Source organism: Schistocerca nitens, chromosome 11, assembly GCF_023898315.1.
Source record: "Schistocerca nitens isolate TAMUIC-IGC-003100 chromosome 11, iqSchNite1.1, whole genome shotgun sequence".
NCBI lineage: Eukaryota > Metazoa > Arthropoda > Insecta > Orthoptera > Acrididae > Schistocerca > Schistocerca nitens.
In genome coordinates this window covers 149,237,086-149,261,416 of record NC_064624.1, presented here as the reverse complement: position 1 = coordinate 149,261,416, position 24,331 = coordinate 149,237,086, and the positions used below count along the sequence as shown (strand labels likewise).

General features: G+C 48.6%; 18 non-coding genes across 18 annotated transcripts; all 18 read left to right on the top strand.

The window, feature by feature from the left end:
• Positions 1-1,117: 1,117 nt before the first annotated feature.
• On the top strand, positions 1,118-1,236 carry LOC126213755 (5S ribosomal RNA). The gene has a single exon (XR_007541406.1). It is a non-coding gene; the product is annotated as a 5S ribosomal RNA (ribosomal RNA).
• A 1,174-nt stretch (positions 1,237-2,410) lies between these two features.
• On the top strand, positions 2,411-2,529 carry LOC126213754 (5S ribosomal RNA). Its single transcript, XR_007541405.1, has one exon. It is a non-coding gene; the product is annotated as a 5S ribosomal RNA (ribosomal RNA).
• A 1,174-nt stretch (positions 2,530-3,703) lies between these two features.
• On the top strand, positions 3,704-3,822 carry LOC126213753 (5S ribosomal RNA). The gene has a single exon (XR_007541404.1). It is a non-coding gene; the product is annotated as a 5S ribosomal RNA (ribosomal RNA).
• Positions 3,823-5,000: 1,178 nt separating this feature from the next.
• LOC126213752 (5S ribosomal RNA) lies at positions 5,001-5,119 on the top strand. The gene has a single exon (XR_007541403.1). It is a non-coding gene; the product is annotated as a 5S ribosomal RNA (ribosomal RNA).
• Positions 5,120-6,295: 1,176 nt separating this feature from the next.
• Positions 6,296-6,414, top strand: LOC126213956 (5S ribosomal RNA). Its single transcript, XR_007541587.1, has one exon. It is a non-coding gene; the product is annotated as a 5S ribosomal RNA (ribosomal RNA).
• A 1,176-nt stretch (positions 6,415-7,590) lies between these two features.
• Positions 7,591-7,709, top strand: LOC126213749 (5S ribosomal RNA). The gene has a single exon (XR_007541401.1). It is a non-coding gene; the product is annotated as a 5S ribosomal RNA (ribosomal RNA).
• A 1,176-nt stretch (positions 7,710-8,885) lies between these two features.
• On the top strand, positions 8,886-9,004 carry LOC126213748 (5S ribosomal RNA). Its single transcript, XR_007541400.1, has one exon. It is a non-coding gene; the product is annotated as a 5S ribosomal RNA (ribosomal RNA).
• Positions 9,005-10,182: 1,178 nt separating this feature from the next.
• Positions 10,183-10,301, top strand: LOC126213747 (5S ribosomal RNA). Its single transcript, XR_007541399.1, has one exon. It is a non-coding gene; the product is annotated as a 5S ribosomal RNA (ribosomal RNA).
• Positions 10,302-11,477: 1,176 nt separating this feature from the next.
• LOC126213746 (5S ribosomal RNA) lies at positions 11,478-11,596 on the top strand. Its single transcript, XR_007541398.1, has one exon. It is a non-coding gene; the product is annotated as a 5S ribosomal RNA (ribosomal RNA).
• Positions 11,597-12,773: 1,177 nt separating this feature from the next.
• LOC126213968 (5S ribosomal RNA) lies at positions 12,774-12,891 on the top strand. The gene has a single exon (XR_007541598.1). It is a non-coding gene; the product is annotated as a 5S ribosomal RNA (ribosomal RNA).
• Positions 12,892-14,065: 1,174 nt separating this feature from the next.
• LOC126213745 (5S ribosomal RNA) lies at positions 14,066-14,184 on the top strand. The gene has a single exon (XR_007541397.1). It is a non-coding gene; the product is annotated as a 5S ribosomal RNA (ribosomal RNA).
• Positions 14,185-15,358: 1,174 nt separating this feature from the next.
• Positions 15,359-15,477, top strand: LOC126213744 (5S ribosomal RNA). Its single transcript, XR_007541396.1, has one exon. It is a non-coding gene; the product is annotated as a 5S ribosomal RNA (ribosomal RNA).
• A 1,174-nt stretch (positions 15,478-16,651) lies between these two features.
• Positions 16,652-16,770, top strand: LOC126213743 (5S ribosomal RNA). The gene has a single exon (XR_007541395.1). It is a non-coding gene; the product is annotated as a 5S ribosomal RNA (ribosomal RNA).
• A 1,174-nt stretch (positions 16,771-17,944) lies between these two features.
• Positions 17,945-18,063, top strand: LOC126213742 (5S ribosomal RNA). The gene has a single exon (XR_007541394.1). It is a non-coding gene; the product is annotated as a 5S ribosomal RNA (ribosomal RNA).
• A 1,174-nt stretch (positions 18,064-19,237) lies between these two features.
• LOC126213741 (5S ribosomal RNA) lies at positions 19,238-19,356 on the top strand. The gene has a single exon (XR_007541393.1). It is a non-coding gene; the product is annotated as a 5S ribosomal RNA (ribosomal RNA).
• A 1,174-nt stretch (positions 19,357-20,530) lies between these two features.
• LOC126213739 (5S ribosomal RNA) lies at positions 20,531-20,649 on the top strand. Its single transcript, XR_007541392.1, has one exon. It is a non-coding gene; the product is annotated as a 5S ribosomal RNA (ribosomal RNA).
• A 1,177-nt stretch (positions 20,650-21,826) lies between these two features.
• LOC126213737 (5S ribosomal RNA) lies at positions 21,827-21,945 on the top strand. Its single transcript, XR_007541390.1, has one exon. It is a non-coding gene; the product is annotated as a 5S ribosomal RNA (ribosomal RNA).
• Positions 21,946-23,122: 1,177 nt separating this feature from the next.
• Positions 23,123-23,241, top strand: LOC126213736 (5S ribosomal RNA). The gene has a single exon (XR_007541389.1). It is a non-coding gene; the product is annotated as a 5S ribosomal RNA (ribosomal RNA).
• The last annotated feature ends 1,090 nt before the right edge of the window (positions 23,242-24,331 follow it).

The following is a 24,331-nucleotide window of genomic DNA, read 5'->3' as shown; positions in this document are numbered from 1 at the left end:
CCTTCCGTTAAAAAAAAATAAAAAATAAAAAAAACAAAAAAAGCAAAAAACAAAAAAATGAAAAAATAAATAAATAAAAAATAAATTAAAAAAAGAAAAAAGGTGCTGTTGGCTCACCTTCCTTTTTTTTCCTTTTTATGTCGCTACTCCTGCCAGCCCTCTTGCCATACTACCCTTCTGTTGTGACAAAGACGTTTCCTTAAGCATTTTAAACTACTGTAATGGTGCGAAAACAAAAATAAAATAAAATAAAATAAATATGAGCCAATAAAAATGGTACTTTTGGCTCCCCTGCATTTTTGCTTTTTAAGTCGCTATCCTGCCAGCAGTCGTTTCATACTACCTTTCTGTCATGACAAAGATGCTTTCTTAAGCATTTTAAACTAATGCAACGGTACGATAATGCGGTAATTAACTCAGTTTGAGGGAGAATGTGCTAACGAAGTTTGCCGGGAAGTCTTTGAAAACGATAAAACAGCACGAATCTGCCCTGAAATGCGTCAGCGCCTATTGTTGTGCTGCACCGTAAAGTTCCAAATTTGATTTGTAATCATAAATTTTTTCTTTAGTCGCGTCGTCTAGTCCCGCAGACGTTTGTCGTGCTTGCGCCGTCATATGGACCACGACCCGAGCGGCAGCGAGCGGCAGTCGAGCAAAGTCGGGCCAAGTCGGGACGGGGACAGGGATAGGAAAGGTGCGAATGCACTGCCAACTACGCAAACACCCGGTGTGAGGCGAGGAAGCTCACATCGCTACCAGTGGCGCCCTCCAGCACGACACTGCCACACCCCGCACAGACCATACGCCGGTCGGCCGCGCGCCAGCCCCCCGCTGGACACCAGGGACAAGATGCGCCTTCCGCGTGTGTCGAAGGTTGCACGCGACAAGCGAATGACAGGAGGTGCAACGAGCAGCTGCGCGTCTCACACACGCGACGGCGCGCCCGCCAATTCGGCAATCGTTCTGCTGGGACGTCGGGCGCGCACTCCGCGCCGTCCTCGAGGAACTCGCTGTTGCGGAAGGAGGTGCTTTCGTCAAATGCGGCCGAAAACTAACATTTTGTGTGTTGGGAGGAGAGCCGAATGCGAATTCTGCCGTGCGCCTACAGTATATGTGCGCCAACGGCCATACCATGTTAAATACACCGGTTCTCGTCCGATCACCGAAGTTAAGCAACATCGGGCCCGGTTAGTACTTGGATGGGTGACCGCCTGGGAACATCGGGTGCTGTTGGCTCTCCCTTCTTTTTTTTTCCTTTTTATGTCGCTACTCCTGCCAGCCCTCTCGCCATACTACCCTTCCGTTAAAAAAAAATAAAAAATAAAAAAAACAAAAAAAGCAAAAAACAAAAAAATGAAAAAATAAATGAAAAATAAATTAAAAAAAAGAAAAAAGGTGCTGTTGGCTCACCTTCCTTTTTTTTCCTTTTTATGTCGCTACTCCTGCCAGCCCTCTTGCCATACTACCCTTCTGTTGTGACAAAGACGTTTCCTTAAGCATTTTAAACTACTGTAATGGTGCGAAAACAAAAATAAAATAAAATAAAATAAATATGAGCCAATAAAAATGGTACTTTTGGCTCCCCTGCATTTTTGCTTTTTAAGTCGCTATCCTGCCAGCAGTCGTTTCATACTACCTTTCTGTCATGACAAAGATGCTTTCTTAAGCATTTTAAACTAATGCAACGGTACGATAATGCGGTAATTAACTCAGTTTGAGGGAGAATGTGCTAACGAAGTTTGCCGGGAAGTCTTTGAAAACGATAAAACAGCACGAATCTGCCCTGAAATGCGTCAGCGCCTATTGTTGTGCTGCACCGTAAAGTTCCAAATTTGATTTGTAATCATAAATTTTTTCTTTAGTCGCGTCGTCTAGTCCCGCAGACGTTTGTCGTGCTTGCGCCGTCATATGGACCACGACCCGAGCGGCAGCGAGCGGCAGTCGAGCAAAGTCGGGCCAAGTCGGGACGGGGACAGGGATAGGAAAGGTGCGAATGCACTGCCAACTACGCAAACACCCGGTGTGAGGCGAGGAAGCTCACATCGCTACCAGTGGCGCCCTCCAGCACGACACTGCCACACCCCGCACAGACCATACGCCGGTCGGCCGCGCGCCAGCCCCCCGCTGGACACCAGGGACAAGATGCGCCTTCCGCGTGTGTCGAAGGTTGCACGCGACAAGCGAATGACAGGAGGTGCAACGAGCAGCTGCGCGTCTCACACACGCGACGGCGCGCCCGCCAATTCGGCAATCGTTCTGCTGGGACGTCGGGCGCGCACTCCGCGCCGTCCTCGAGGAACTCGCTGTTGCGGAAGGAGGTGCTTTCGTCAAATGCGGCCGAAAACTAACATTTTGTGTGTTGGGAGGAGAGCCGAATGCGAATTCTGCCGTGCGCCTACAGTATATGTGCGCCAACGGCCATACCATGTTAAATACACCGGTTCTCGTCCGATCACCGAAGTTAAGCAACATCGGGCCCGGTTAGTACTTGGATGGGTGACCGCCTGGGAACATCGGGTGCTGTTGGCTCTCCCTTCTTTTTTTTTCCTTTTTATGTCGCTACTCCTGCCAGCCCTCTCGCCATACTACCCTTCCGTTAAAAAAAAATAAAAAATAAAAAAAACAAAAAAAGCAAAAAACAAAAAAATGAAAAAATAAATAAAAAATAAATTAAAAAAAAGAAAAAAGGTGCTGTTGGCTCACCTTCCTTTTTTTTCCTTTTTATGTCGCTACTCCTGCCAGCCCTCTTGCCATACTACCCTTCTGTTGTGACAAAGACGTTTCCTTAAGCATTTTAAACTACTGTAATGGTGCGAAAACAAAAATAAAATAAAATAAAATAAATATGAGCCAATAAAAATGGTACTTTTGGCTCCCCTGCATTTTTGCTTTTTAAGTCGCTATCCTGCCAGCAGTCGTTTCATACTACCTTTCTGTCATGACAAAGATGCTTTCTTAAGCATTTTAAACTAATGCAACGGTACGATAATGCGGTAATTAACTCAGTTTGAGGGAGAATGTGCTAACGAAGTTTGCCGGGAAGTCTTTGAAAACGATAAAACAGCACGAATCTGCCCTGAAATGCGTCAGCGCCTATTGTTGTGCTGCACCGTAAAGTTCCAAATTTGATTTGTAATCATAAATTTTTTCTTTAGTCGCGTCGTCTAGTCCCGCAGACGTTTGTCGTGCTTGCGCCGTCATATGGACCACGACCCGAGCGGCAGCGAGCGGCAGTCGAGCAAAGTCGGGCCAAGTCGGGACGGGGACAGGGATAGGAAAGGTGCGAATGCACTGCCAACTACGCAAACACCCGGTGTGAGGCGAGGAAGCTCACATCGCTACCAGTGGCGCCCTCCAGCACGACACTGCCACACCCCGCACAGACCATACGCCGGTCGGCCGCGCGCCAGCCCCCCGCTGGACACCAGGGACAAGATGCGCCTTCCGCGTGTGTCGAAGGTTGCACGCGACAAGCGAATGACAGGAGGTGCAACGAGCAGCTGCGCGTCTCACACACGCGACGGCGCGCCCGCCAATTCGGCAATCGTTCTGCTGGGACGTCGGGCGCGCACTCCGCGCCGTCCTCGAGGAACTCGCTGTTGCGGAAGGAGGTGCTTTCGTCAAATGCGGCCGAAAACTAACATTTTGTGTGTTGGGAGGAGAGCCGAATGCGAATTCTGCCGTGCGCCTACAGTATATGTGCGCCAACGGCCATACCATGTTAAATACACCGGTTCTCGTCCGATCACCGAAGTTAAGCAACATCGGGCCCGGTTAGTACTTGGATGGGTGACCGCCTGGGAACATCGGGTGCTGTTGGCTCTCCCTTCTTTTTTTTTCCTTTTTATGTCGCTACTCCTGCCAGCCCTCTCGCCATACTACCCTTCCGTTAAAAAAAAATAAAAAATAAAAAAAACAAAAAAAGCAAAAAACAAAAAAATGAAAAAATAAATAAATAAAAAATAAATTAAAAAAAGAAAAAAGGTGCTGTTGGCTCACCTTCCTTTTTTTTTCCTTTTTATGTCGCTACTCCTGCCAGCCCTCTTGCCATACTACCCTTCTGTTGTGACAAAGACGTTTCCTTAAGCATTTTAAACTACTGTAATGGTGCGAAAACAAAAATAAAATAAAATAAAATAAATATGAGCCAATAAAAATGGTACTTTTGGCTCCCCTGCATTTTTGCTTTTTAAGTCGCTATCCTGCCAGCAGTCGTTTCATACTACCTTTCTGTCATGACAAAGATGCTTTCTTAAGCATTTTAAACTAATGCAACGGTACGATAATGCGGTAATTAACTCAGTTTGAGGGAGAATGTGCTAACGAAGTTTGCCGGGAAGTCTTTGAAAACGATAAAACAGCACGAATCTGCCCTGAAATGCGTCAGCGCCTATTGTTGTGCTGCACCGTAAAGTTCCAAATTTGATTTGTAATCATAAATTTTTTCTTTAGTCGCGTCGTCTAGTCCCGCAGACGTTTGTCGTGCTTGCGCCGTCATATGGACCACGACCCGAGCGGCAGCGAGCGGCAGTCGAGCAAAGTCGGGCCAAGTCGGGACGGGGACAGGGATAGGAAAGGTGCGAATGCACTGCCAACTACGCAAACACCCGGTGTGAGGCGAGGAAGCTCACATCGCTACCAGTGGCGCCCTCCAGCACGACACTGCCACACCCCGCACAGACCATACGCCGGTCGGCCGCGCGCCAGCCCCCCGCTGGACACCAGGGACAAGATGCGCCTTCCGCGTGTGTCGAAGGTTGCACGCGACAAGCGAATGACAGGAGGTGCAACGAGCAGCTGCGCGTCTCACACACGCGACGGCGCGCCCGCCAATTCGGCAATCGTTCTGCTGGGACGTCGGGCGCGCACTCCGCGCCGTCCTCGAGGAACTCGCTGTTGCGGAAGGAGGTGCTTTCGTCAAATGCGGCCGAAAACTAACATTTTGTGTGTTGGGAGGAGAGCCGAATGCGAATTCTGCCGTGCGCCTACAGTACATGTGCGCCAACGGCCATACCATGTTAAATACACCGGTTCTCGTCCGATCACCGAAGTTAAGCAACATCGGGCCCGGTTAGTACTTGGATGGGTGACCGCCTGGGAACATCGGGTGCTGTTGGCTCTCCCTTCTTTTTTTTTCCTTTTTATGTCGCTACTCCTGCCAGCCCTCTCGCCATACTACCCTTCCGTTAAAAAAAAATAAAAAATAAAAAAACAAAAAAAGCAAAAAACAAAAAAAAGAAAAAATAAATAAATAAAAAATAAATTAAAAAAAGAAAAAAGGTGCTGTTGGCTCACCTTCCTTTTTTTTCCTTTTTATGTCGCTACTCCTGCCAGCCCTCTTGCCATACTACCCTTCTGTTGTGACAAAGACGTTTCCTTAAGCATTTTAAACTACTGTAATGGTGCGAAAACAAAAATAAAATAAAATAAAATAAATATGAGCCAATAAAAATGGTACTTTTGGCTCCCCTGCATTTTTGCTTTTTAAGTCGCTATCCTGCCAGCAGTCGTTTCATACTACCTTTCTGTCATGACAAAGATGCTTTCTTAAGCATTTTAAACTAATGCAACGGTACGATAATGCGGTAATTAACTCAGTTTGAGGGAGAATGTGCTAACGAAGTTTGCCGGGAAGTCTTTGAAAACGATAAAACAGCACGAATCTGCCCTGAAATGCGTCAGCGCCTATTGTTGTGCTGCACCGTAAAGTTCCAAATTTGATTTGTAATCATAAATTTTTTCTTTAGTCGCGTCGTCTAGTCCCGCAGACGTTTGTCGTGCTTGCGCCGTCATATGGACCACGACCCGAGCGGCAGCGAGCGGCAGTCGAGCAAAGTCGGGCCAAGTCGGGACGGGGACAGGGATAGGAAAGGTGCGAATGCACTGCCAACTACGCAAACACCCGGTGTGAGGCGAGGAAGCTCACATCGCTACCAGTGGCGCCCTCCAGCACGACACTGCCACACCCCGCACAGACCATACGCCGGTCGGCCGCGCGCCAGCCCCCCGCTGGACACCAGGGACAAGATGCGCCTTCCGCGTGTGTCGAAGGTTGCACGCGACAAGCGAATGACAGGAGGTGCAACGAGCAGCTGCGCGTCTCACACACGCGACGGCGCGCCCGCCAATTCGGCAATCGTTCTGCTGGGACGTCGGGCGCGCACTCCGCGCCGTCCTCGAGGAACTCGCTGTTGCGGAAGGAGGTGCTTTCGTCAAATGCGGCCGAAAACTAACATTTTGTGTGTTGGGAGGAGAGCCGAATGCGAATTCTGCCGTGCGCCTACAGTATATGTGCGCCAACGGCCATACCATGTTAAATACACCGGTTCTCGTCCGATCACCGAAGTTAAGCAACATCGGGCCCGGTTAGTACTTGAATGGGTGACCGCCTGGGAACATCGGGTGCTGTTGGCTCTCCCTTCTTTTTTTTTCCTTTTTATGTCGCTACTCCTGCCAGTCCTCTCGCCATACTACCCTTCCGTTAAAAAAAATAAAAAATAAAAAAAACAAAAAAAGCAAAAAACAAAAAATGAAAAAATAAATAAATAAAAAATAAATTAAAAAAAAGAAAAAAGGTGCTGTTGGCTCACCTTCCTTTTTTTTCCTTTTTATGTCGCTACTCGTGCCAGCCCTCTTGCCATACTACCCTTCTGTTGTGACAAAGACGTTTCCTTAAGCATTTTAAACTACTGTAATGGTGCGAAAACAAAAATAAAATAAAATAAAATAAATATGAGCCAATAAAAATGGTACTTTTGGCTCCCCTGCATTTTTGCTTTTTAAGTCGCTATCCTGCCAGCAGTCGTTTCATACTACCTTTCTGTCATGACAAAGATGCTTTCTTAAGCATTTTAAACTAATGCAACGGTACGATAATGCGGTAATTAACTCAGTTTGAGGGAGAATGTGCTAACGAAGTTTGCCGGGAAGTCTTTGAAAACGATAAAACAGCACGAATCTGCCCTGAAATGCGTCAGCGCCTATTGTTGTGCTGCACCGTAAAGTTCCAAATTTGATTTGTAATCATAAATTTTTTCTTTAGTCGCGTCGTCTAGTCCCGCAGACGTTTGTCGTGCTTGCGCCGTCATATGGACCACGACCCGAGCGGCAGCGAGCGGCAGTCGAGCAAAGTCGGGCCAAGTCGGGACGGGGACAGGGATAGGAAAGGTGCGAATGCACTGCCAACTACGCAAACACCCGGTGTGAGGCGAGGAAGCTCACATCGCTACCAGTGGCGCCCTCCAGCACGACACTGCCACACCCCGCACAGACCATACGCCGGTCGGCCGCGCGCCAGCCCCCCGCTGGACACCAGGGACAAGATGCGCCTTCCGCGTGTGTCGAAGGTTGCACGCGACAAGCGAATGACAGGAGGTGCAACGAGCAGCTGCGCGTCTCACACACGCGACGGCGCGCCCGCCAATTCGGCAATCGTTCTGCTGGGACGTCGGGCGCGCACTCCGCGCCGTCCTCGAGGAACTCGCTGTTGCGGAAGGAGGTGCTTTCGTCAAATGCGGCCGAAAACTAACATTTTGTGTGTTGGGAGGAGAGCCGAATGCGAATTCTGCCGTGCGCCTACAGTACATGTGCGCCAACGGCCATACCATGTTAAATACACCGGTTCTCGTCCGATCACCGAAGTTAAGCAACATCGGGCCCGGTTAGTACTTGGATGGGTGACCGCCTGGGAACATCGGGTGCTGTTGGCTCTCCCTTCTTTTTTTTTCCTTTTTATGTCGCTACTCCTGCCAGCCCTCTCGCCATACTACCCTTCCGTTAAAAAAAAATAAAAAATAAAAAAACAAAAAAAGCAAAAAACAAAAAAAAGAAAAAATAAATAAATAAAAAATAAATTAAAAAAAGAAAAAAGGTGCTGTTGGCTCACCTTCCTTTTTTTTCCTTTTTATGTCGCTACTCCTGCCAGCCCTCTTGCCATACTACCCTTCTGTTGTGACAAAGACGTTTCCTTAAGCATTTTAAACTACTGTAATGGTGCGAAAACAAAAATAAAATAAAATAAAATAAATATGAGCCAATAAAAATGGTACTTTTGGCTCCCCTGCATTTTTGCTTTTTAAGTCGCTATCCTGCCAGCAGTCGTTTCATACTACCTTTCTGTCATGACAAAGATGCTTTCTTAAGCATTTTAAACTAATGCAACGGTACGATAATGCGGTAATTAACTCAGTTTGAGGGAGAATGTGCTAACGAAGTTTGCCGGGAAGTCTTTGAAAACGATAAAACAGCACGAATCTGCCCTGAAATGCGTCAGCGCCTATTGTTGTGCTGCACCGTAAAGTTCCAAATTTGATTTGTAATCATAAATTTTTTCTTTAGTCGCGTCGTCTAGTCCCGCAGACGTTTGTCGTGCTTGCGCCGTCATATGGACCACGACCCGAGCGGCAGCGAGCGGCAGTCGAGCAAAGTCGGGCCAAGTCGGGACGGGGACAGGGATAGGAAAGGTGCGAATGCACTGCCAACTACGCAAACACCCGGTGTGAGGCGAGGAAGCTCACATCGCTACCAGTGGCGCCCTCCAGCACGACACTGCCACACCCCGCACAGACCATACGCCGGTCGGCCGCGCGCCAGCCCCCCGCTGGACACCAGGGACAAGATGCGCCTTCCGCGTGTGTCGAAGGTTGCACGCGACAAGCGAATGACAGGAGGTGCAACGAGCAGCTGCGCGTCTCACACACGCGACGGCGCGCCCGCCAATTCGGCAATCGTTCTGCTGGGACGTCGGGCGCGCACTCCGCGCCGTCCTCGAGGAACTCGCTGTTGCGGAAGGAGGTGCTTTCGTCAAATGCGGCCGAAAACTAACATTTTGTGTGTTGGGAGGAGAGCCGAATGCGAATTCTGCCGTGCGCCTACAGTATATGTGCGCCAACGGCCATACCATGTTAAATACACCGGTTCTCGTCCGATCACCGAAGTTAAGCAACATCGGGCCCGGTTAGTACTTGGATGGGTGACCGCCTGGGAACATCGGGTGCTGTTGGCTCTCCCTTCTTTTTTTTTCCTTTTTATGTCGCTACTCCTGCCAGCCCTCTCGCCATACTACCCTTCCGTTAAAAAAAAATAAAAAATAAAAAAAACAAAAAAAGCAAAAAACAAAAAAATGAAAAAATAAATAAATAAAAAATAAATTAAAAAAAGAAAAAAGGTGCTGTTGGCTCACCTTCCTTTTTTTTTCCTTTTTATGTCGCTACTCCTGCCAGCCCTCTTGCCATACTACCCTTCTGTTGTGACAAAGACGTTTCCTTAAGCATTTTAAACTACTGTAATGGTGCGAAAACAAAAATAAAATAAAATAAAATAAATATGAGCCAATAAAAATGGTACTTTTGGCTCCCCTGCATTTTTGCTTTTTAAGTCGCTATCCTGCCAGCAGTCGTTTCATACTACCTTTCTGTCATGACAAAGATGCTTTCTTAAGCATTTTAAACTAATGCAACGGTACGATAATGCGGTAATTAACTCAGTTTGAGGGAGAATGTGCTAACGAAGTTTGCCGGGAAGTCTTTGAAAACGATAAAACAGCACGAATCTGCCCTGAAATGCGTCAGCGCCTATTGTTGTGCTGCACCGTAAAGTTCCAAATTTGATTTGTAATCATAAATTTTTTCTTTAGTCGCGTCGTCTAGTCCCGCAGACGTTTGTCGTGCTTGCGCCGTCATATGGACCACGACCCGAGCGGCAGCGAGCGGCAGTCGAGCAAAGTCGGGCCAAGTCGGGACGGGGACAGGGATAGGAAAGGTGCGAATGCACTGCCAACTACGCAAACACCCGGTGTGAGGCGAGGAAGCTCACATCGCTACCAGTGGCGCCCTCCAGCACGACACTGCCACACCCCGCACAGACCATACGCCGGTCGGCCGCGCGCCAGCCCCCCGCTGGACACCAGGGACAAGATGCGCCTTCCGCGTGTGTCGAAGGTTGCACGCGACAAGCGAATGACAGGAGGTGCAACGAGCAGCTGCGCGTCTCACACACGCGACGGCGCGCCCGCCAATTCGGCAATCGTTCTGCTGGGACGTCGGGCGCGCACTCCGCGCCGTCCTCGAGGAACTCGCTGTTGCGGAAGGAGGTGCTTTCGTCAAATGCGGCCGAAAACTAACATTTTGTGTGTTGGGAGGAGAGCCGAATGCGAATTCTGCCGTGCGCCTACAGTACATGTGCGCCAACGGCCATACCATGTTAAATACACCGGTTCTCGTCCGATCACCGAAGTTAAGCAACATCGGGCCCGGTTAGTACTTGGATGGGTGACCGCCTGGGAACATCGGGTGCTGTTGGCTCTCCCTTCTTTTTTTTTCCTTTTTATGTCGCTACTCCTGCCAGCCCTCTCGCCATACTACCCTTCCGTTAAAAAAAAATAAAAAATAAAAAAACAAAAAAAGCAAAAAACAAAAAAAAGAAAAAATAAATAAATAAAAAATAAATTAAAAAAAGAAAAAAGGTGCTGTTGGCTCACCTTCCTTTTTTTTCCTTTTTATGTCGCTACTCCTGCCAGCCCTCTTGCCATACTACCCTTCTGTTGTGACAAAGACGTTTCCTTAAGCATTTTAAACTACTGTAATGGTGCGAAAACAAAAATAAAATAAAATAAAATAAATATGAGCCAATAAAAATGGTACTTTTGGCTCCCCTGCATTTTTGCTTTTTAAGTCGCTATCCTGCCAGCAGTCGTTTCATACTACCTTTCTGTCATGACAAAGATGCTTTCTTAAGCATTTTAAACTAATGCAACGGTACGATAATGCGGTAATTAACTCAGTTTGAGGGAGAATGTGCTAACGAAGTTTGCCGGGAAGTCTTTGAAAACGATAAAACAGCACGAATCTGCCCTGAAATGCGTCAGCGCCTATTGTTGTGCTGCACCGTAAAGTTCCAAATTTGATTTGTAATCATAAATTTTTTCTTTAGTCGCGTCGTCTAGTCCCGCAGACGTTTGTCGTGCTTGCGCCGTCATATGGACCACGACCCGAGCGGCAGCGAGCGGCAGTCGAGCAAAGTCGGGCCAAGTCGGGACGGGGACAGGGATAGGAAAGGTGCGAATGCACTGCCAACTACGCAAACACCCGGTGTGAGGCGAGGAAGCTCACATCGCTACCAGTGGCGCCCTCCAGCACGACACTGCCACACCCCGCACAGACCATACGCCGGTCGGCCGCGCGCCAGCCCCCCGCTGGACACCAGGGACAAGATGCGCCTTCCGCGTGTGTCGAAGGTTGCACGCGACAAGCGAATGACAGGAGGTGCAACGAGCAGCTGCGCGTCTCACACACGCGACGGCGCGCCCGCCAATTCGGCAATCGTTCTGCTGGGACGTCGGGCGCGCACTCCGCGCCGTCCTCGAGGAACTCGCTGTTGCGGAAGGAGGTGCTTTCGTCAAATGCGGCCGAAAACTAACATTTTGTGTGTTGGGAGGAGAGCCGAATGCGAATTCTGCCGTGCGCCTACAGTATATGTGCGCCAACGGCCATACCATGTTAAATACACCGGTTCTCGTCCGATCACCGAAGTTAAGCAACATCGGGCCCGGTTAGTACTTGGATGGGTGACCGCCTGGGAACATCGGGTGCTGTTGGCTCTCCCTTCTTTTTTTTTCCTTTTTATGTCGCTACTCCTGCCAGCCCTCTCGCCATACTACCCTTCCGTTAAAAAAAAATAAAAAATAAAAAAAACAAAAAAAGCAAAAAACAAAAAAATGAAAAAATAAATAAATAAAAAATAAATTAAAAAAAGAAAAAAGGTGCTGTTGGCTCACCTTCCTTTTTTTTCCTTTTTATGTCGCTACTCCTGCCAGCCCTCTTGCCATACTACCCTTCTGTTGTGACAAAGACGTTTCCTTAAGCATTTTAAACTACTGTAATGGTGCGAAAACAAAAATAAAATAAAATAAAATAAATATGAGCCAATAAAAATGGTACTTTTGGCTCCCCTGCATTTTTGCTTTTTAAGTCGCTATCCTGCCAGCAGTCGTTTCATACTACCTTTCTGTCATGACAAAGATGCTTTCTTAAGCATTTTAAACTAATGCAACGGTACGATAATGCGGTAATTAACTCAGTTTGAGGGAGAATGTGCTAACGAAGTTTGCCGGGAAGTCTTTGAAAACGATAAAACAGCACGAATCTGCCCTGAAATGCGTCAGCGCCTATTGTTGTGCTGCACCGTAAAGTTCCAAATTTGATTTGTAATCATAAATTTTTTCTTTAGTCGCGTCGTCTAGTCCCGCAGACGTTTGTCGTGCTTGCGCCGTCATATGGACCACGACCCGAGCGGCAGCGAGCGGCAGTCGAGCAAAGTCGGGCCAAGTCGGGACGGGGACAGGGATAGGAAAGGTGCGAATGCACTGCCAACTACGCAAACACCCGGTGTGAGGCGAGGAAGCTCACATCGCTACCAGTGGCGCCCTCCAGCACGACACTGCCACACCCCGCACAGACCATACGCCGGTCGGCCGCGCGCCAGCCCCCCGCTGGACACCAGGGACAAGATGCGCCTTCCGCGTGTGTCGAAGGTTGCACGCGACAAGCGAATGACAGGAGGTGCAACGAGCAGCTGCGCGTCTCACACACGCGACGGCGCGCCCGCCAATTCGGCAATCGTTCTGCTGGGACGTCGGGCGCGCACTCCGCGCCGTCCTCGAGGAACTCGCTGTTGCGGAAGGAGGTGCTTTCGTCAAATGCGGCCGAAAACTAACATTTTGTGTGTTGGGAGGAGAGCCGAATGCGAATTCTGCCGTGCGCCTACAGTATATGTGCGCCAACGGCCATACCATGTTAAATACACCGGTTCTCGTCCGATCACCGAAGTTAAGCAACATCGGGCCCGGTTAGTACTTGGATGGGTACCGCCTGGGAACATCGGGTGCTGTTGGCTCTCCCTTCTTTTTTTTTCCTTTTTATGTCGCTACTCCTGCCAGCCCTCTCGCCATACTACCCTTCCGTTAAAAAAAAATAAAAAATAAAAAAAACAAAAAAAGCAAAAAACAAAAAAATGAAAAAATAAATAAAAAATAAATTAAAAAAAAGAAAAAAGGTGCTGTTGGCTCACCTTCCTTTTTTTTCCTTTTTATGTCGCTACTCCTGCCAGCCCTCTTGCCATACTACCCTTCTGTTGTGACAAAGACGTTTCCTTAAGCATTTTAAACTACTGTAATGGTGCGAAAACAAAAATAAAATAAAATAAAATAAATATGAGCCAATAAAAATGGTACTTTTGGCTCCCCTGCATTTTTGCTTTTTAAGTCGCTATCCTGCCAGCAGTCGTTTCATACTACCTTTCTGTCATGACAAAGATGCTTTCTTAAGCATTTTAAACTAATGCAACGGTACGATAATGCGGTAATTAACTCAGTTTGAGGGAGAATGTGCTAACGAAGTTTGCCGGGAAGTCTTTGAAAACGATAAAACAGCACGAATCTGCCCTGAAATGCGTCAGCGCCTATTGTTGTGCTGCACCGTAAAGTTCCAAATTTGATTTGTAATCATAAATTTTTTCTTTAGTCGCGTCGTCTAGTCCCGCAGACGTTTGTCGTGCTTGCGCCGTCATATGGACCACGACCCGAGCGGCAGCGAGCGGCAGTCGAGCAAAGTCGGGCCAAGTCGGGACGGGGACAGGGATAGGAAAGGTGCGAATGCACTGCCAACTACGCAAACACCCGGTGTGAGGCGAGGAAGCTCACATCGCTACCAGTGGCGCCCTCCAGCACGACACTGCCACACCCCGCACAGACCATACGCCGGTCGGCCGCGCGCCAGCCCCCCGCTGGACACCAGGGACAAGATGCGCCTTCCGCGTGTGTCGAAGGTTGCACGCGACAAGCGAATGACAGGAGGTGCAACGAGCAGCTGCGCGTCTCACACACGCGACGGCGCGCCCGCCAATTCGGCAATCGTTCTGCTGGGACGTCGGGCGCGCACTCCGCGCCGTCCTCGAGGAACTCGCTGTTGCGGAAGGAGGTGCTTTCGTCAAATGCGGCCGAAAACTAACATTTTGTGTGTTGGGAGGAGAGCCGAATGCGAATTCTGCCGTGCGCCTACAGTATATGTGCGCCAACGGCCATACCATGTTAAATACACCGGTTCTCGTCCGATCACCGAAGTTAAGCAACATCGGGCCCGGTTAGTACTTGGATGGGTGACCGCCTGGGAACATCGGGTGCTGTTGGCTCTCCCTTCTTTTTTTTTCCTTTTTATGTCGCTACTCCTGCCAGCCCTCTCGCCATACTACCCTTCCGTTAAAAAAAAATAAAAAATAAAAAAAACAAAAAAAGCAAAAAACAAAAAAATGAAAAAATAAATAAAAAATAAATTAAAAAAAAGAAAAAAGGTGCTGTTGGCTCACCTTCCTTTTTTTTCCTTTTTATGTCGCTACTCCTGCCAGCCCTCTTGCCATACTACCCTTCTGTTGTGACAAAGACGTTTCCTTAAGCATTTTAAACTACTGTAATGGTGCGAAAACAAAAATAAAATAAAATAAAATAAATATGAGCCAATAAAAATGGTACTTTTGGCTCCCCTGCATTTTTGCTTTTTAAGTCGCTATCCTGCCAGCAGTCGTTTCATACTACCTTTCTGTCATGACAAAGATGCTTTCTTAAGCATTTTAAACTAATGCAACGGTACGATAATGCGGTAATTAACTCAGTTTGAGGGAGAATGTGCTAACGAAGTTTGCCGGGAAGTCTTTGAAAACGATAAAACAGCACGAATCTGCCCTGAAATGCGTCAGCGCCTATTGTTGTGCTGCACCGTAAAGTTCCAAATTTGATTTGTAATCATAAATTTTTTCTTTAGTCGCGTCGTCTAGTCCCGCAGACGTTTGTCGTGCTTGCGCCGTCATATGGACCACGACCCGAGCGGCAGCGAGCGGCAGTCGAGCAAAGTCGGGCCAAGTCGGGACGGGGACAGGGATAGGAAAGGTGCGAATGCACTGCCAACTACGCAAACACCCGGTGTGAGGCGAGGAAGCTCACATCGCTACCAGTGGCGCCCTCCAGCACGACACTGCCACACCCCGCACAGACCATACGCCGGTCGGCCGCGCGCCAGCCCCCCGCTGGACACCAGGGACAAGATGCGCCTTCCGCGTGTGTCGAAGGTTGCACGCGACAAGCGAATGACAGGAGGTGCAACGAGCAGCTGCGCGTCTCACACACGCGACGGCGCGCCCGCCAATTCGGCAATCGTTCTGCTGGGACGTCGGGCGCGCACTCCGCGCCGTCCTCGAGGAACTCGCTGTTGCGGAAGGAGGTGCTTTCGTCAAATGCGGCCGAAAACTAACATTTTGTGTGTTGGGAGGAGAGCCGAATGCGAATTCTGCCGTGCGCCTACAGTATATGTGCGCCAACGGCCATACCATGTTAAATACACCGGTTCTCGTCCGATCACCGAAGTTAAGCAACATCGGGCCCGGTTAGTACTTGGATGGGTGACCGCCTGGGAACATCGGGTGCTGTTGGCTCTCCCTTCTTTTTTTTTCCTTTTTATGTCGCTACTCCTGCCAGCCCTCTCGCCATACTACCCTTCCGTTAAAAAAAAATAAAAAATAAAAAAAACAAAAAAAGCAAAAAACAAAAAAATGAAAAAATAAATAAAAAATAAATTAAAAAAAAGAAAAAAGGTGCTGTTGGCTCACCTTCCTTTTTTTTCCTTTTTATGTCGCTACTCCTGCCAGCCCTCTTGCCATACTACCCTTCTGTTGTGACAAAGACGTTTCCTTAAGCATTTTAAACTACTGTAATGGTGCGAAAACAAAAATAAAATAAAATAAAATAAATATGAGCCAATAAAAATGGTACTTTTGGCTCCCCTGCATTTTTGCTTTTTAAGTCGCTATCCTGCCAGCAGTCGTTTCATACTACCTTTCTGTCATGACAAAGATGCTTTCTTAAGCATTTTAAACTAATGCAACGGTACGATAATGCGGTAATTAACTCAGTTTGAGGGAGAATGTGCTAACGAAGTTTGCCGGGAAGTCTTTGAAAACGATAAAACAGCACGAATCTGCCCTGAAATGCGTCAGCGCCTATTGTTGTGCTGCACCGTAAAGTTCCAAATTTGATTTGTAATCATAAATTTTTTCTTTAGTCGCGTCGTCTAGTCCCGCAGACGTTTGTCGTGCTTGCGCCGTCATATGGACCACGACCCGAGCGGCAGCGAGCGGCAGTCGAGCAAAGTCGGGCCAAGTCGGGACGGGGACAGGGATAGGAAAGGTGCGAATGCACTGCCAACTACGCAAACACCCGGTGTGAGGCGAGGAAGCTCACATCGCTACCAGTGGCGCCCTCCAGCACGACACTGCCACACCCCGCACAGACCATACGCCGGTCGGCCGCGCGCCAGCCCCCCGCTGGACACCAGGGACAAGATGCGCCTTCCGCGTGTGTCGAAGGTTGCACGCGACAAGCGAATGACAGGAGGTGCAACGAGCAGCTGCGCGTCTCACACACGCGACGGCGCGCCCGCCAATTCGGCAATCGTTCTGCTGGGACGTCGGGCGCGCACTCCGCGCCGTCCTCGAGGAACTCGCTGTTGCGGAAGGAGGTGCTTTCGTCAAATGCGGCCGAAAACTAACATTTTGTGTGTTGGGAGGAGAGCCGAATGCGAATTCTGCCGTGCGCCTACAGTATATGTGCGCCAACGGCCATACCATGTTAAATACACCGGTTCTCGTCCGATCACCGAAGTTAAGCAACATCGGGCCCGGTTAGTACTTGGATGGGTGACCGCCTGGGAACATCGGGTGCTGTTGGCTCTCCCTTCTTTTTTTTTCCTTTTTATGTCGCTACTCCTGCCAGCCCTCTCGCCATACTACCCTTCCGTTAAAAAAAAATAAAAAATAAAAAAAACAAAAAAAGCAAAAAACAAAAAAATGAAAAAATAAATAAAAAATAAATTAAAAAAAAGAAAAAAGGTGCTGTTGGCTCACCTTCCTTTTTTTTCCTTTTTATGTCGCTACTCCTGCCAGCCCTCTTGCCATACTACCCTTCTGTTGTGACAAAGACGTTTCCTTAAGCATTTTAAACTACTGTAATGGTGCGAAAACAAAAATAAAATAAAATAAAATAAATATGAGCCAATAAAAATGGTACTTTTGGCTCCCCTGCATTTTTGCTTTTTAAGTCGCTATCCTGCCAGCAGTCGTTTCATACTACCTTTCTGTCATGACAAAGATGCTTTCTTAAGCATTTTAAACTAATGCAACGGTACGATAATGCGGTAATTAACTCAGTTTGAGGGAGAATGTGCTAACGAAGTTTGCCGGGAAGTCTTTGAAAACGATAAAACAGCACGAATCTGCCCTGAAATGCGTCAGCGCCTATTGTTGTGCTGCACCGTAAAGTTCCAAATTTGATTTGTAATCATAAATTTTTTCTTTAGTCGCGTCGTCTAGTCCCGCAGACGTTTGTCGTGCTTGCGCCGTCATATGGACCACGACCCGAGCGGCAGCGAGCGGCAGTCGAGCAAAGTCGGGCCAAGTCGGGACGGGGACAGGGATAGGAAAGGTGCGAATGCACTGCCAACTACGCAAACACCCGGTGTGAGGCGAGGAAGCTCACATCGCTACCAGTGGCGCCCTCCAGCACGACACTGCCACACCCCGCACAGACCATACGCCGGTCGGCCGCGCGCCAGCCCCCCGCTGGACACCAGGGACAAGATGCGCCTTCCGCGTGTGTCGAAGGTTGCACGCGACAAGCGAATGACAGGAGGTGCAACGAGCAGCTGCGCGTCTCACACACGCGACGGCGCGCCCGCCAATTCGGCAATCGTTCTGCTGGGACGTCGGGCGCGCACTCCGCGCCGTCCTCGAGGAACTCGCTGTTGCGGAAGGAGGTGCTTTCGTCAAATGCGGCCGAAAACTAACATTTTGTGTGTTGGGAGGAGAGCCGAATGCGAATTCTGCCGTGCGCCTACAGTATATGTGCGCCAACGGCCATACCATGTTAAATACACCGGTTCTCGTCCGATCACCGAAGTTAAGCAACATCGGGCCCGGTTAGTACTTGGATGGGTGACCGCCTGGGAACATCGGGTGCTGTTGGCTCTCCCTTCTTTTTTTTTCCTTTTTATGTCGCTACTCCTGCCAGCCCTCTCGCCATACTACCCTTCCGTTAAAAAAAAATAAAAAATAAAAAAAACAAAAAAAGCAAAAAACAAAAAAATGAAAAAATAAATAAAAAATAAATTAAAAAAAAGAAAAAAGGTGCTGTTGGCTCACCTTCCTTTTTTTTCCTTTTTATGTCGCTACTCCTGCCAGCCCTCTTGCCATACTACCCTTCTGTTGTGACAAAGACGTTTCCTTAAGCATTTTAAACTACTGTAATGGTGCGAAAACAAAAATAAAATAAAATAAAATAAATATGAGCCAATAAAAATGGTACTTTTGGCTCCCCTGCATTTTTGCTTTTTAAGTCGCTATCCTGCCAGCAGTCGTTTCATACTACCTTTCTGTCATGACAAAGATGCTTTCTTAAGCATTTTAAACTAATGCAACGGTACGATAATGCGGTAATTAACTCAGTTTGAGGGAGAATGTGCTAACGAAGTTTGCCGGGAAGTCTTTGAAAACGATAAAACAGCACGAATCTGCCCTGAAATGCGTCAGCGCCTATTGTTGTGCTGCACCGTAAAGTTCCAAATTTGATTTGTAATCATAAATTTTTTCTTTAGTCGCGTCGTCTAGTCCCGCAGACGTTTGTCGTGCTTGCGCCGTCATATGGACCACGACCCGAGCGGCAGCGAGCGGCAGTCGAGCAAAGTCGGGCCAAGTCGGGACGGGGACAGGGATAGGAAAGGTGCGAATGCACTGCCAACTACGCAAACACCCGGTGTGAGGCGAGGAAGCTCACATCGCTACCAGTGGCGCCCTCCAGCACGACACTGCCACACCCCGCACAGACCATACGCCGGTCGGCCGCGCGCCAGCCCCCCGCTGGACACCAGGGACAAGATGCGCCTTCCGCGTGTGTCGAAGGTTGCACGCGACAAGCGAATGACAGGAGGTGCAACGAGCAGCTGCGCGTCTCACACACGCGACGGCGCGCCCGCCAATTCGGCAATCGTTCTGCTGGGACGTCGGGCGCGCACTCCGCGCCGTCCTCGAGGAACTCGCTGTTGCGGAAGGAGGTGCTTTCGTCAAATGCGGCCGAAAACTAACATTTTGTGTGTTGGGAGGAGAGCCGAATGCGAATTCTGCCGTGCGCCTACAGTATATGTGCGCCAACGGCCATACCATGTTAAATACACCGGTTCTCGTCCGATCACCGAAGTTAAGCAACATCGGGCCCGGTTAGTACTTGGATGGGTGACCGCCTGGGAACATCGGGTGCTGTTGGCTCTCCCTTCTTTTTTTTTCCTTTTTATGTCGCTACTCCTGCCAGCCCTCTCGCCATACTACCCTTCCGTTAAAAAAAAATAAAAAATAAAAAAAACAAAAAAAGCAAAAAACAAAAAAATGAAAAAATAAATAAAAAATAAATTAAAAAAAAGAAAAAAGGTGCTGTTGGCTCACCTTCCTTTTTTTTCCTTTTTATGTCGCTACTCCTGCCAGCCCTCTTGCCATACTACCCTTCTGTTGTGACAAAGACGTTTCCTTAAGCATTTTAAACTACTGTAATGGTGCGAAAACAAAAATAAAATAAAATAAAATAAATATGAGCCAATAAAAATGGTACTTTTGGCTCCCCTGCATTTTTGCTTTTTAAGTCGCTATCCTGCCAGCAGTCGTTTCATACTACCTTTCTGTCATGACAAAGATGCTTTCTTAAGCATTTTAAACTAATGCAACGGTACGATAATGCGGTAATTAACTCAGTTTGAGGGAGAATGTGCTAACGAAGTTTGCCGGGAAGTCTTTGAAAACGATAAAACAGCACGAATCTGCCCTGAAATGCGTCAGCGCCTATTGTTGTGCTGCACCGTAAAGTTCCAAATTTGATTTGTAATCATAAATTTTTTCTTTAGTCGCGTCGTCTAGTCCCGCAGACGTTTGTCGTGCTTGCGCCGTCATATGGACCACGACCCGAGCGGCAGCGAGCGGCAGTCGAGCAAAGTCGGGCCAAGTCGGGACGGGGACAGGGATAGGAAAGGTGCGAATGCACTGCCAACTACGCAAACACCCGGTGTGAGGCGAGGAAGCTCACATCGCTACCAGTGGCGCCCTCCAGCACGACACTGCCACACCCCGCACAGACCATACGCCGGTCGGCCGCGCGCCAGCCCCCCGCTGGACACCAGGGACAAGATGCGCCTTCCGCGTGTGTCGAAGGTTGCACGCGACAAGCGAATGACAGGAGGTGCAACGAGCAGCTGCGCGTCTCACACACGCGACGGCGCGCCCGCCAATTCGGCAATCGTTCTGCTGGGACGTCGGGCGCGCACTCCGCGCCGTCCTCGAGGAACTCGCTGTTGCGGAAGGAGGTGCTTTCGTCAAATGCGGCCGAAAACTAACATTTTGTGTGTTGGGAGGAGAGCCGAATGCGAATTCTGCCGTGCGCCTACAGTATATGTGCGCCAACGGCCATACCATGTTAAATACACCGGTTCTCGTCCGATCACCGAAGTTAAGCAACATCGGGCCCGGTTAGTACTTGGATGGGTGACCGCCTGGGAACATCGGGTGCTGTTGGCTCTCCCTTCTTTTTTTTTCCTTTTTATGTCGCTACTCCTGCCAGCCCTCTCGCCATACTACCCTTCCGTTAAAAAAAAATAAAAAATAAAAAAAACAAAAAAAGCAAAAAACAAAAAAATGAAAAAATAAATAAATAAAAAATAAATTAAAAAAAGAAAAAAGGTGCTGTTGGCTCACCTTCCTTTTTTTTCCTTTTTATGTCGCTACTCCTGCCAGCCCTCTTGCCATACTACCCTTCTGTTGTGACAAAGACGTTTCCTTAAGCATTTTAAACTACTGTAATGGTGCGAAAACAAAAATAAAATAAAATAAAATAAATATGAGCCAATAAAAATGGTACTTTTGGCTCCCCTGCATTTTTGCTTTTTAAGTCGCTATCCTGCCAGCAGTCGTTTCATACTACCTTTCTGTCATGACAAAGATGCTTTCTTAAGCATTTTAAACTAATGCAACGGTACGATAATGCGGTAATTAACTCAGTTTGAGGGAGAATGTGCTAACGAAGTTTGCCGGGAAGTCTTTGAAAACGATAAAACAGCACGAATCTGCCCTGAAATGCGTCAGCGCCTATTGTTGTGCTGCACCGTAAAGTTCCAAATTTGATTTGTAATCATAAATTTTTTCTTTAGTCGCGTCGTCTAGTCCCGCAGACGTTTGTCGTGCTTGCGCCGTCATATGGACCACGACCCGAGCGGCAGCGAGCGGCAGTCGAGCAAAGTCGGGCCAAGTCGGGACGGGGACAGGGATAGGAAAGGTGCGAATGCACTGCCAACTACGCAAACACCCGGTGTGAGGCGAGGAAGCTCACATCGCTACCAGTGGCGCCCTCCAGCACGACACTGCCACACCCCGCACAGACCATACGCCGGTCGGCCGCGCGCCAGCCCCCCGCTGGACACCAGGGACAAGATGCGCCTTCCGCGTGTGTCGAAGGTTGCACGCGACAAGCGAATGACAGGAGGTGCAACGAGCAGCTGCGCGTCTCACACACGCGACGGCGCGCCCGCCAATTCGGCAATCGTTCTGCTGGGACGTCGGGCGCGCACTCCGCGCCGTCCTCGAGGAACTCGCTGTTGCGGAAGGAGGTGCTTTCGTCAAATGCGGCCGAAAACTAACATTTTGTGTGTTGGGAGGAGAGCCGAATGCGAATTCTGCCGTGCGCCTACAGTATATGTGCGCCAACGGCCATACCATGTTAAATACACCGGTTCTCGTCCGATCACCGAAGTTAAGCAACATCGGGCCCGGTTAGTACTTGGATGGGTGACCGCCTGGGAACATCGGGTGCTGTTGGCTCTCCCTTCTTTTTTTTTCCTTTTTATGTCGCTACTCCTGCCAGCCCTCTCGCCATACTACCCTTCCGTTAAAAAAAAATAAAAAATAAAAAAAACAAAAAAAGCAAAAAACAAAAAAATGAAAAAATAAATAAATAAAAAATAAATTAAAAAAAGAAAAAAGGTGCTGTTGGCTCACCTTCCTTTTTTTTCCTTTTTATGTCGCTACTCCTGCCAGCCCTCTTGCCATACTACCCTTCTGTTGTGACAAAGACGTTTCCTTAAGCATTTTAAACTACTGTAATGGTGCGAAAACAAAAATAAAATAAAATAAAATAAATATGAGCCAATAAAAATGGTACTTTTGGCTCCCCTGCATTTTTGCTTTTTAAGTCGCTATCCTGCCAGCAGTCGTTTCATACTACCTTTCTGTCATGACAAAGATGCTTTCTTAAGCATTTTAAACTAATGCAACGGTACGATAATGCGGTAATTAACTCAGTTTGAGGGAGAATGTGCTAACGAAGTTTGCCGGGAAGTCTTTGAAAACGATAAAACAGCACGAATCTGCCCTGAAATGCGTCAGCGCCTATTGTTGTGCTGCACCGTAAAGTTCCAAATTTGATTTGTAATCATAAATTTTTTCTTTAGTCGCGTCGTCTAGTCCCGCAGACGTTTGTCGTGCTTGCGCCGTCATATGGACCACGACCCGAGCGGCAGCGAGCGGCAGTCGAGCAAAGTCGGGCCAAGTCGGGACGGGGACAGGGATAGGAAAGGTGCGAATGCACTGCCAACTACGCAAACACCCGGTGTGAGGCGAGGAAGCTCACATCGCTACCAGTGGCGCCCTCCAGCACGACACTGCCACACCCCGCACAGACCATACGCCGGTCGGCCGCGCGCCAGCCCCCCGCTGGACACCAGGGACAAGATGCGCCTTCCGCGTGTGTCGAAGGTTGCACGCGACAAGCGAATGACAGGAGGTGCAACGAGCAGCTGCGCGTCTCACACACGCGACGGCGCGCCCGCCAATTCGGCAATCGTTCTGCTGGGACGTCGGGCGCGCACTCCGCGCCGTCCTCGAGGAACTCGCTGTTGCGGAAGGAGGTGCTTTCGTCAAATGCGGCCGAAAACTAACATTTTGTGTGTTGGGAGGAGAGCCGAATGCGAATTCTGCCGTGCGCCTACAGTATATGTGCGCCAACGGCCATACCATGTTAAATACACCGGTTCTCGTCCGATCACCGAAGTTAAGCAACATCGGGCCCGGTTAGTACTTGGATGGGTGACCGCCTGGGAACATCGGGTGCTGTTGGCTCTCCCTTCTTTTTTTTTCCTTTTTATGTCGCTACTCCTGCCAGCCCTCTCGCCATACTACCCTTCCGTTAAAAAAAAATAAAAAATAAAAAAAACAAAAAAAGCAAAAAACAAAAAAATGAAAAAATAAATAAATAAAAAATAAATTAAAAAAAGAAAAAAGGTGCTGTTGGCTCACCTTCCTTTTTTTTTCCTTTTTATGTCGCTACTCCTGCCAGCCCTCTTGCCATACTACCCTTCTGTTGTGACAAAGACGTTTCCTTAAGCATTTTAAACTACTGTAATGGTGCGAAAACAAAAATAAAATAAAATAAAATAAATATGAGCCAATAAAAATGGTACTTTTGGCTCCCCTGCATTTTTGCTTTTTAAGTCGCTATCCTGCCAGCAGTCGTTTCATACTACCTTTCTGTCATGACAAAGATGCTTTCTTAAGCATTTTAAACTAATGCAACGGTACGATAATGCGGTAATTAACTCAGTTTGAGGGAGAATGTGCTAACGAAGTTTGCCGGGAAGTCTTTGAAAACGATAAAACAGCACGAATCTGCCCTGAAATGCGTCAGCGCCTATTGTTGTGCTGCACCGTAAAGTTCCAAATTTGATTTGTAATCATAAATTTTTTCTTTAGTCGCGTCGTCTAGTCCCGCAGACGTTTGTCGTGCTTGCGCCGTCATATGGACCACGACCCGAGCGGCAGCGAGCGGCAGTCGAGCAAAGTCGGGCCAAGTCGGGACGGGGACAGGGATAGGAAAGGTGCGAATGCACTGCCAACTACGCAAACACCCGGTGTGAGGCGAGGAAGCTCACATCGCTACCAGTGGCGCCCTCCAGCACGACACTGCCACACCCCGCACAGACCATACGCCGGTCGGCCGCGCGCCAGCCCCCCGCTGGACACCAGGGACAAGATGCGCCTTCCGCGTGTGTCGAAGGTTGCACGCGACAAGCGAATGACAGGAGGTGCAACGAGCAGCTGCGCGTCTCACACACGCGACGGCGCGCCCGCCAATTCGGCAATCGTTCTGCTGGGACGTCGGGCGCGCACTCCGCGCCGTCCTCGAGGAACTCGCTGTTGCGGAAGGAGGTGC